Source organism: Balaenoptera physalus (assembly GCF_965194825.1).
Source record: "Balaenoptera physalus genome assembly, chromosome: 11".
Taxonomy (NCBI): Eukaryota; Metazoa; Chordata; class Mammalia; order Artiodactyla; family Balaenopteridae; genus Balaenoptera; species Balaenoptera physalus.
Genome location: NC_138896.1, coordinates 14,740,034 through 14,752,284, shown reverse-complemented (window position 1 = coordinate 14,752,284; position 12,251 = coordinate 14,740,034). Strand labels below are relative to the sequence as shown.

At 38.0% G+C, this 12,251-nt stretch overlaps 1 long non-coding RNA gene across 1 annotated transcript in view; it reads right to left on the bottom strand.

The window, feature by feature from the left end:
* LOC309638843 overlaps positions 1-11,498 on the bottom strand; it is a 516,516-nt gene extending 505,018 nt beyond the window's left edge. Inside the window, exon 1 of the long non-coding RNA XR_014251323.1 lies at positions 7,603-11,498. This is a non-coding gene — a long non-coding RNA (uncharacterized lncRNA). The remainder of the gene's footprint in view (positions 1-7,602) is intronic.
* Between the last annotated feature and the right edge of the window lie 753 nt (positions 11,499-12,251).

Here is a 12,251-nt window from a genome sequence, read left to right as displayed (position 1 = left end):
AATTATACTCCAATAAAGATGTTTAAAAAAAAATTATTCCTGTGCAGAATTCCACAAATCCATTATAGTTTAAGCAACTAAATGAAAGTGATTTTCTCCTCACCCTTTTCTATGGACTGAAGTGTCTCCCCAAAATTCATTATGTTGAGGCCCCAATGTGACTATATTTGGAGATAGGGCCTTTAGGGAGGTAATTAAGATTAATTGAGGTCATAAGGGTGGGAACCTATTCCAGTTCAATAGGACTAGTGTCCATAGAAGAAGAGGAAGAGAGACCAGAAAGCTTTGTCCATGTGTGCACTGTAAGGACGCAGTGAGAAAGTGGCTATCTGCAAGCCAGGAGGACAGCTTTCACCAGAAACCAATGCTGATGGCACACTTAATTTTTAATTTTTTTGACATACAAAAAGCTGTACATAATTAATGTCTACAACTTGATGAGTTTGGAGATAAGTATATAGCCATGAAACCATCACCAGAATCTATACCATAAACCTACCCATTACCTCCAAAAGTATCCTTCCACCCTCCTATTTATTTTTTGTGTGTGTGATAGAACATTTAACAGAAGATCTACCATCTTAGCAACTTTTTAAGTATTCGATATAGTAACATTAAATATAGGTATTGCGCCGTACAGCAGATCCCTAGGGCTTATTTATCCTGAATAACTGAAAGTTTGAGCCCTTTAACTAATATCCTCTCATTTCCTCCTCCCCACTCAGCCCCTGGCAATCACCACTCTACCCTCTACTTCAATGAATTTATTATTTTAGATACAACATATAAGTGGTATCCTGTAGTATTTGTCCCTCTGTGTTTGGCATATTTCTCTTATGCCCTCAAGTTTCACCCAAGTTGTCACAAACAGCAGGATTTCCTTCTTTCTCATGGCTAAATAATATTCCATTGTGTATATATATGACACATGTTATTTATTGAACATTTAGGTCATTTCCATATCTTGGCTATTGTGAATAATGTTGCAATGAACATGTGAATGCAGATACTTCTTTGAGATCCTGATTTCGATTTCATTGGATATATATACACAGAAGTGGAATTGCTGAACCATATGATAGTTCTATTTTTAGTTTTTCAGGAGCCTCCATACTGTTTCTATTAGTAGCTGCAAAAATTTACATTCCCACCAACACTGTACAAAGACTCCCTCTTCTCCACATCCTCACCAACAGTTATAATTTTTGGCTTTTTTTAATAAAAGCCATCCTAACAGATGTGAGGCGATATCTCACTGGGGTTCTGATTTATATTTCTCTGATAATTAGTTATGTTGAGCACCTTTTCATACAGATAGGAAATATCTGTGGGTCTTTTGTTATGTCTTATTTGGAAAAATGTCTATTCAATTCCATTTTCTTTTTTTTTTTGGCTGTGTTGGGTCTTCGTTTCTGTGCGAGGGCTTTCTCTCTAGTTGCGGCGAGCGGGGGCCACTCTTCATCGTGGTGCGTGGGCCTCTCACTGTCGCGGCCTCTCTTGTTGCGGAGCACAAGCTCCAGACGCGCAGGCTCAGTAGCTGTGGCTCACGGGCCTAGTTGCTCCACAGCATGTGGGATCGAGCCCCAGACCAGGGCTCGAACCCATGTCCCCTGCATTGGCAGGCAGATTCTCAACCACTGTGCCACCAGGGAAGCCCCCCATTGCCCATTTTTTAACCAAGTTATTTGTTTTGTGTGTTTGTTTGTTACTGTGCCATAAGAGTTCCTTATATATTTTGGATATTAACCCATCATCATACACATGGTTTGGAGATAGTTTCTCCCATTCCATAAGCTGCCTTTTCATTTTGTTGACTGTTTGCTGTTCACAAACTTTTTAGTTTGATTTAGTTTAGTCCCACTTGTCTATTTTTTCTTTAGTTGCCTGTGCTTTTGGTGTCATATCCAGGAAATCACTGCCAAGGCCAATCCTGACAGAATCTTAATCTTGGACTTCTAGCCTCCAAAACTGTGAGAAAAAAAGGTTTCGTGTTTTAATCCACCCAGTCTGCGGTATATGTTATGGCAACCCATGCAGACTAATATGTCTTTGTTATATTAGACTTGAATTTTGTAAAATTATTGAAACAAGTTTCTTAGATAGACGCCACCAGGCTTTATCAGGTTTACAAAAGGAAATGGGAAACTAGCCACTAAAGTGGAAGATCCACATGGGCACAGACCTTATTTATACAAAAAAACATTTATTGAGTGCTTTGAATATGTTAAACACTGTTCTCGGCATTAAGGATACAATAATGAACAGAATAGAGAAAGTACCTGCTCTCATAGAGATTGCATTCTAGTTGAAGAGAAAAATAATAAGTGTTTAAACAAATAAATGAATTAAATAATTTGGATTAACAATAGTGCCATGAGAAAAATAAAACAATGCAATGTGATAGAGATGGAGACTAAGCAGGGAGGGGGACAAGTGATAGAAGGCCTCTCTAGGTAGTTGGCATCTGAGCTAAGACAAGGATGAAGTGATAAAGCCAGCCATAAAGATGAGAGACAAGATCATTCTGGGTAGAAGAAAAATCAAAGGCAAAGACCCTGAGGCAGGCACAAGCTTGATTCATCCGAGGATCAGAAACAGCATGAATGTCCCCTGGGAAATGGTGTATAAGAAGGTGGGCGGGGGGCACAGTGCGTAAGGCCAATGGAAGGAACTAGGAATTCATAAGTATGATACAAAACAATGGAAACCACTGGAGGGTTAAAAAATGGGGGAAATTATATGATCTGATTTATATTTTTAAAGATCACTTTAGCTAGTAGAAGATGAAGGATAAAGAAGGCCATAGGTGATACTGGGAGACGAGTTAGGTGGAAACTGTACTAGATTAGCTAGTGATGCCTTGGGTTAGAGCAGGTGAGTATAATAGTGGATTTGGTATAACAGATCCAGGTTACATATTTTGGAGGTAGAGTCAACAAGCTTTCTGATGGCGATATGAGTTGAGGAAAAAAAGAATTAAGAATGACTTTTTTGGTTCTAGGTTTAAGAGACTAAGTAGATGGTGACTGACTTGTATGTCTTATTCAGTCCTGTATCTCCATAGCACCATACCTGGCTCAGAGAAGGCACTCAATAGATATTTGTGAACTGAGGAGGCAGGGGAAGGGAGGGGAGAGGAGAGGAGAAAAGAGGAGAGGAGAGGGGACGGGAGGAAAGGATTGCCCTCACTATACCTTCATCCAAAGGAAAACGTCACCATCTTTTGCAAATACCCAACTATTTAAATATAACGACACCCAAGTTTTTAAATATATACTCCATATACACTCAGTATACCTTCCATAAAAGTCAATATAATAAGTATTGTACCTAATAATAACTGTAAAGTATTTCAAAATTCAAAAGTTTTCTAAATAAAAGAAAGATTAAATTCTCTTCAATATCGATTTAGTCAAGTATATATTATTTCCTCCTAGGCAAAATAATACTATCCATGCTACATGGTCCTTTCTAGGGTCAATTTTGTTTAACCCAAATATCCATTCTCTGACCATGTCTTAGAATAGTTAGTTTACTTTATCACTAAAGTTGGAGACAGATTATTTTGAAGACTCAGTCTTCAAATTTATCACATTAGAACTCAGGTAATAGCCAGAAATTTTTACTTTAATATAAACCTTTTTTTCAGCCTATATTTGGATAACCACATTCAATATTTCCTTACTAGAAATCGCTGGAATAACCATTAACTCCAACTTTTGTCTTTTTCTTTTAATTATACATAAAAGTATAAATGTGAAAATTTGCAGGAGTTGCCATAGCCAAAAGATATACAGGGAAGTTTAAATTAAATCAGGACTTAAATATGACATATTTCTATGACTACATTTTAAATGGCAAAATGAATAATGGTTTCATATTGCACATAATAAAGAGGATTAAACAACATGTAGGGTGAATCTGGAAAGTCAAGCCAGTCTTGATCATCAAGTCAACAGGCAAAACATTGTCTGGAAGGTAAAGGGTGGAAGAGGAGGGAGCCGAGGTAGCTGCCCTGGTGTTTTAAAACCCTGGGAGAGCAGGACGGGGGTATTATAGCCTAGCCTACATTAAATGTAATCGTGCTGAATACTGCTAGTCAGAGATATAAAGACTTATCTAATACAGAAGTCCATGAAAGTTTGCCATGTCTGGCAGTAGATATTTAATTTCTTGGTTCCTTGGTGGCAAATTTATTTTTAATTTTGCCAAGCCCTAAGAAGACACTTAAATATTAGTATCTAATTCAGGGTGATTATAGAAGAGTAAAATTTGGAAGAGTCACGGCAGAGAGAAATGATCAAGATGTCCTCTGTCCACAAGCACATTGTGCCTGGACACACCGTGTTTGCCAATCTATCTCCCACTGTCTCTACCAGCCAGAGAACAATTCAGCCTGGAGAAATGGGCACAAGCGCACTTCTCAGGAGACCTCTGGGAAAAAAACACAGTATCTTTTTTTCCTTTGTCACCATTTTCCTCATAAAATGATCTTTAAAAATCAAACCTTTTAAACATCCAGATGATCAGGGGAGTTAAGCTATAACCTCAGACATATGGCTTACTTCCAAGAGCTCAAGAGAACCACCTCTCACTCGCTCCCTATATTTCTTCAGACTCTAAAACCAGACATGACACAAGATGTTCCAATGGCAAGCTCCAGTGTGACACAGGACAAATTCATGCTAAGCCCTGAGGCTCCTAGTCTTCCATGTCCTTTTTTACAGTAGACAGAACTGACAGCTTTGAAAGAATTTTCAGGTTCTTTCCTCCTATGAAAAATTGAGGGAAGCTCTCTTTCCAGAAGTTCCAGTAGGAAAATGCAAGGTAAATCAGACCAGCAAGAACACTGCACAGCCTGTGTATAAACAAAGCCTCACAAAACAGCCTTAGAAACCTTCTCAACAACGAAAAGAAAAAATCAATTTCTTGAGTATCTTTGTATACTTACTGTCTTAATTTGCCTCTACTTTTCACCAACATTGTTAAAGTACCTACATCACCTTATCAGCAATTGATTTTATAACTTATTCTATACAAGTCCACTTTCTGGACTTCTCTGGATAGAATGAAGCAGGTGTTTCATGAAATAGTGTGCAATATAGTAGGTACCTCGAAGTACATTTTTTTAAATGCAGCAAAATAAATACACTATATAATTACTTTCCTTCATACCATGAAGACTGAGTTTATTTTCAATTGACTGATATATGCCCCTTTTAGGTACCTATTTTTTTCCAATTGGCATAAGAAGAAATGTTGGAAAATCTATGATTTTGGTTAATGCATATTTTGTTCATAGTTATCGATTACCAGGGCGGGGAAACGTCTGTTGAGATTGGTGGATACATTCAGTCCTCCAAAGTATAGGAGTGAAGACAGCAAAAAACCACAGCAAAGAATCTCAAGGAATATGACTTTCTTTTGCAGCATAGCAAGATTAACCTGTCTCACACAATAGCCCTGGCTGTCATGCTAGGGAGAGGAACACGATTGTTGCTTGCCCTTAGGAAAATACACGAAAAATATAGGCTTATAAAAGCGAGCAGTCTGGACATTTGGAGCTGATTATTATAAGAAATATTTCATATATTTAATTCAGCAGCAAAAGTAACATGAGTGGCGATTAGAATTTTAGACTGCAAGAATGCCAAAAAGAAAGAGAAATAGTAGAAGGAGGTGTAAGAAAAGCAGTTTTAGTAAAGTAAAAAAGAGGGAGAGGGAATTGAGAAGGGGCAGCTTCCTCTCAACTTCACCTTCTATCACTTTCCAGAGACAGAGTAAGTCAATTATGTACCACAGCATCACCTAATGCAATTCTATTCCCTGGCTGACCTTCTCTGAACACAGTTCCCTGCAAGATGTCTTGACAAGTTGCCCAGCACATCAGCAGAAAAAACTTTTGCTACCTGTAGATCCAGAGAAGCTCATTAAAAACACACCGAGTGTGGCACAGGGCTGTAAATTACTTTAAAATTCTCAGATCTTTCTCTTCTCTCTCAACGTGTACAGATCAATTATTAACATTTGCCACAGAAAAGTGGATCATAATACCTGTTACTATATCACAGCTTTATCAAGCTGCCAGTCATTATACACCACAAAGAAAACAAGTTTACGACCACGCTAAACCAACTGTCATCTTGGAAGGAAGGAGGAGGGTGGGGGGAAGGGAAGGAGACAGGAAAGGAAAAAAAGAGATAAAAACTATTTACTGGGTAAATAAAGAAAATTTTAACAATAATTAATAAGCCAACATTTACTACACTAATTAGTATCTCCTAGAGGGATATAAATGTGTTTACACCAATTAAAGACTGTCTGATATGACAAGAAAATAGCCACATATCGAACATCAAAAGTATGTCTTTCTTCTTTCTCTTCTTCCCTTACTGTAGTGAGCACATGATGAGCACATGAAGGAAGGTAGAATAATTCATTATTTTGTCTCCCACAGCTTTGTATCTTCAACTTTTTTTTTGAATAAATACAAAGTCATAAATTAGCTTGTAGCAAAACAGAATTAATTGAATGTCTTAAGTAAGATCATCAAACCAAGGTTTGAGTCAATTTATCTGCCTAAGATTTTGCTAATGTAGTTTCAGCTCATTAGGGCGAGAGTTGATGCTAAGGATGGGATATTATTAGACATAGAAAGGGAAAACATAAGATCAGGAAAATCTGACTTGCTATGTTTTCACAAGAGAATTCCTTGAAGGTTATCTGATGTGTGCTACAAATCATAAAACAGCTCCCCTTCAAACAGTAATCCATGATTGAAAAAATGAAGATGCTTTCATAGAATCTGAAGATATTTACACATATACTGACACTGAGAAGGCTCTGCCCTTCATTCTCTCAAAAGCCCTTGCCAGAAAATGTCTTAGAAATACTGCGTGGAACAATTGTGTGTGTGTGTGTGTGTGTGTGTGTGTGTGTGTGGTGTGTGTATAACAGCAACACACACACATATATAACAAAATATATTTATGAAAAAGCAAAATACACTCTACGTATGTGTATTATACATAGAGAGGGACACCTTATTCTGATTGTTTCCTTAAAAAATAAAATTTTCAGGCATCCAAGTGAAATAAGAGTAATCGTACACAGTAAGAAAGACAACAGCAAAGTTGTAGGGGAGGGAGATTTTCCCTGCATTTCTAGTAACAGAATAAGTACTAGTCTGTGATTCTTCCAGCAAAAAGGTTTCCCCACAGGAGAACTTAAGACAGTCACTGAACATCCTGCCTGACCCAGGTCAGGCAACAGTTGCACAAATGCCTGGTTCTGCTCCATCCCCACATGTCATTAATGTGAGCCCTCTCCTCACAGACAAGATAACATGATCTTGCCACTCCTAGCACAACTACTTGTAATAAGTCACAATAAATTGAGGAAAACCAAAATGTTAGACTAAGGCTTAAGTAATATTAGTTGGGCCCAAAGACACCAGGTTTATGAGTAGATTTTTCATTTGGTTGATCCAAATATTAAAGAATCCAGATAAATGGAGCAAAATATCATCAAGGCTGCATAGCTGGAATAAAATGTCCGGAAGTAGTAAAAAGTCTGGCTTGGTAGACAAATGAAGTTACTTACCAGATCTGACCATGGTCCAGTTATGCAATCTCTCAGCTTCACCCTCACCACAGTGTCCCCATCATCCAGAGAACAGCATCCATAATACATACAAGTTTGTGTGAGGACTAGAATAGATGATGTAATCAAAGCACGTAGCACAATGCACATAATAAGCACTTCATACATGTCAGCCACACTATTTTTATTATTTACTAGATAAACTCTCATTTCACTTAGCCTTTTCGTATACCCTTTGATGGTGTAATAGAGCACTTGTTAAATACTCCCTGTAACTTTGAACACAACAACAATACCTAGCCTTCATCATGATTTATAAAACTTAATTGATTTTAAAAATCAGGTTTAAAAAACTAACTTGATAGACTTTTTATTTCTCTTCTGCTGGTGCTGAAAAACCAATGGCCAAAGCAGCTCCATATACCAGCGAGATCTGTGACATGTCCAACTTCATGATACATATACTCTGCACAGCCTCAGATTTTCATAGGTTAAGCATGTTGAATTTTGCAATAACAAAAATAAAATATCCAAAATAAAAATATATATTTATATATGTATAAACATATATGCATATGTATGCATAAATTCCTGTCATTTGAAAGGCATTATATAATCTCTAAGTATGGAATGTTTTATACAACTACCACTTTGTATTTTACACCCGTTTAAAACTTTCATATTTCCAGTTGAGTTGAAATTGTAATTAGTGCGAATGTCTAAAATTTATACTCTGGTAGGGAAAGAGTGTCACTATTTGTCAGAATTAGAGATGACCTTGCCCAAACTGGGGAAACAAAAGATTGTTTATTTGAGGTGAATTTATATTTATGGCCAGCAAAATATTTCTCTGGTGCTTCAGACTCTCCTCTCTGGTACTGTGAGAAGGCAACTTTGGTTAGTTGCTCCCACTCACATCTGAGCAGAGCTGCAATAACAGCAAATGGTCCTTGGAAATCACAATCACATTAGGCTGCTGTTCAAATAGCTTTTAGGGTTGCGATAATAGGAGACATTCCTAATAACTGGTGACTCTGTGAGACCCTGCCCAGAAGGCCTCCAAATGGCAGCACACAATTTAAATTTTAATCTGGAAACAGTGGAAATGATGAGATTCCAGCTGGGGACCTTCTGGTCTGAGGGCCAGTGTTCAGCCTCCCCGTTAGATACCCCAAAGGTTCATTGAGTTGATGAGTGAATGCCCTTACTCTTTTTACTCTTTCCCGCTTCTTGCCCATCTCCCACCTGACTCCCCAGACAGAAGCAAGCTGCATTTCGTTGCTTCCACAGAAGCTTTATTGGAGCTGATGAAGCATTCCCACATTGCTGTGACCCAACAAACGCATTTGCTTGAGATAAGTGGCATATTTTCATCTTTCTGACAAGTGATAACTTTCTGAACTTTTTTCCTTCCATGTGCTGGGTGGACTTTGGGACATACATATCCACTTAAAGCTTCAAATGAAAGCTGGCAGGTGCATGCCATGGGCAGGAGGAAAGCACTTTATATTTTCCTACAATAAGCAATAACCCTTAGTATAATAACTCAACACAAGTTAAATAGCTAAAGGGAACATTAGTGGGACCCTGTCAGCATAGAAAAGAACAGCTGGCCATGTTAGTAATCACTGCATGTCATTACTTGGGAAGTCCACTCCCAATTCTACTATCGACTTGCATTTCCTGAGTGTTTAGGCAGTATCACACGACAGATGAGAAAGTATCATAACAGGACATTGGAGGCAAAAGTCTAGATGTTGGTAATTGGCAATGTCAGATTTGGTTTCCAATGAACAGAAAGGAAAAGTATCTTACTAACTGAAATAAAGTTGGGAAGAAAATTTTGAAGACGCCTGCAATAAAATCTCTCTCGTATCTCTGTCTAAATCATTTTTAATAGGAAATTTTTTATCCCCAATGTATAACAATGACTCCCAAGAATGGTGATTTGTCTCTCAGACTAGGAGTGTGAATCTAACGAAAGGATGAACATTAATATCTGGATGGCTGGAATACTCAGAGAGAAACTCAGCTGCTTCCACTGGGCTCCATTAGGAAATCTATTCCAGTGCCCCATTACCCTCGGCAGCAGAACAAGAAAGTTGTTTTGATTTTTTTAAACCACACACAGGAGCAAATTTCTACAAGGTGGAAACGGGAATAAAAACCAGTGTTTTGGAATTTTTTCTTTGCAGATAGTCATCAAATGAGGTACAATATTTGCTAACAGAGGGTAATTTGAATTATCCACGGATAGTTCAAAAACACAAAGAGTTCATTACCCAGATATCTCTATTTAAAATAGATTTGCTTTTGTTCATCAGTGCAGTGCACATGGCTGGGAAATGGCAAAGTGCCAGAATGAAACTGCTCCTAATTTTCAGAGGAGGCCACCAGCTAATTACACAGACTGCAGGTGTGAAGAGAGAAGCTCAAAGTAATCAATAGCAGTAATTAATCTGCTAGACTGGAGCTAAAGAGCTAACAGCTGGACATCAGAAACGGACACATGCAACAAGATCAGCAATAATTACCTCTTTAAATATTGAATTTCCATAGCAACAATTAGGCTTATAAATAAAGGCTGGAAACCAAGGCTTTGAGGCATGACACTGCATGGCAAACACAACATTCCTCAAATCAACCCTTTTAATAAAACACCAACAATATGCTTGGGTCAGGTTGACCAGTTTCCAGGGTGGGAAGAAGCTGAATGTAGCTCCTCCAGCCTTAGCTTTCTTGGCAGCTGGCCACTGGCTATCAGACCTGAGTCACAAAGATGGCCCTAGAAGTTTGCTTTGGGCAAGAAAGAGAGCAATGCCCTTCCATGTCACGTAGCACCACAGAGCTACCAGCTACAAGACAGGTTTCTCATTTGTGAAATGTGTTCCTTTTTTAAAAATCACAAAACCTATAAGCAAACTGTTTAACTAAGGTGCTGGACCCATCACTCTTGAAGAAAGCAGGGTTTTTTCAAGACCAATATGACAAACAAGAGACCCAGATATTGAGGCCCCTGTGACAATCTTTTGTTTTGTGCAAAGAATAAAGAAAACTTTTTCTTAGTGGGTTTTGTATTATTTGTGAATCAATGGAAAAGAGGAGGTTAGTTGTTATTAATGTGAACTAAATGCCTGACACTAAGATCTTCATTAATTTGAGCCTATTATCGTTTTGTTTGATGAAGCAAAACAGGCATAGGGAGGCGAAAGACTTGCCAGGACCCCACAGCCAATAGATGGGAGATGGGAGGGCCATAATTTGAACTCAGCCCTGGGAGTTTTTAAGATATTTCAGCAAAGCAGTCAGACATCTTTGGGAAGGAAATATGTCCTCTAAAACACTGTAAATTATTGTTATGATCTGAAATGCAATTTAAATTATGCTGTTTATGTTCTATGACTGCCACACAAAAAAATCAGTGATAGTTTGATTACTCAATAAATATCTGTTTAATTTTCTTTCGTGCTTTTTCGTTTTGATGTTAGTTCACAACTTCCATAGCCCTTCTGCAAGCAAATAAGCATTCCGCAGAAAAACATGATGAACAATAATCACCAATCATTTATTTAACCAGAATCAAATAACAGAATAACTCTGCAGTATGGAGTTAGCCAGCACATTTCATCTTAATCATTATCAAAATAGAGCAGTCTTTATTGAGATCCTATCCTCTGCAAGGCACTTTTCATGCATTATCTCATTTAATTCTCATGATAATACTATAAACTATATAATATAATTAACACCCATTCACACTTGAGAAAAATGAGGCTCAGAGAGATTAAGCAATACTCCCACGGATACATCTATCAGTACAAGCTTCCTTGAGTTAGAAATTATAGTCCCTCTATACTTCATCTACTTCCATGCTACGCCCTCCTGTATTGTCACTTTTTTACTAATTATGATGACTTTGTACTTCAGATCTGGATTTGCTACACCTTTCTTTATAGTTAGACACCAACTGCTTAAGAAATAATACATGAAACAGATACGAAGACGAGCATTTTAAGAGGTGCAATAGATGGGTCATATGGTTAAGAGCTTAGAGCTTGAAATTAAACTCGGGGTTTGAATTCCAGCTCCAACAGTTGGTAGCTCTGTAATTATGGTTACTCAACCTCCCTGTAAAATGGACATAATAACAGAACCTTCATAGTGTTGTTAAGGGCTAAGAGAGTTTAGGCAATTAGCACAGACCTGGCATACAAAAGAAGCTCCTTTACCAGTAAAATGTTACCATTGCTGTTTTTCTAATCTCTGCTATCTCATCCCCCAACTCTTTATTCCAATCCCTCCTTTTTGTTTCCACCATCATTAATCCAGGCCAAGGCCCTTACTCCTCTAATCATGCCTTCTTCACCTCCTTGTCCCTGGCACCTCTAGCACATTGCCTACACGGACAAGGAAAGTGCTGATTCTTACTATTGCATAAGTGTGGGAATGAAGGAAGCACATCAGTACCTGTACTTAAGCACACGAATTTGTGTAGGCCAAGACTCACTCAGATGGCCTCAACATTACCACAGATATGTCCCTCAGCGACACAAGTTCTAAAACAACAGCCAACTCTTGGAAGACTATCCAAGATTGTATAACAGGGTCCCACTCCAGAATCTGTCAGTGGAACTGAAGTGAAACTTAGG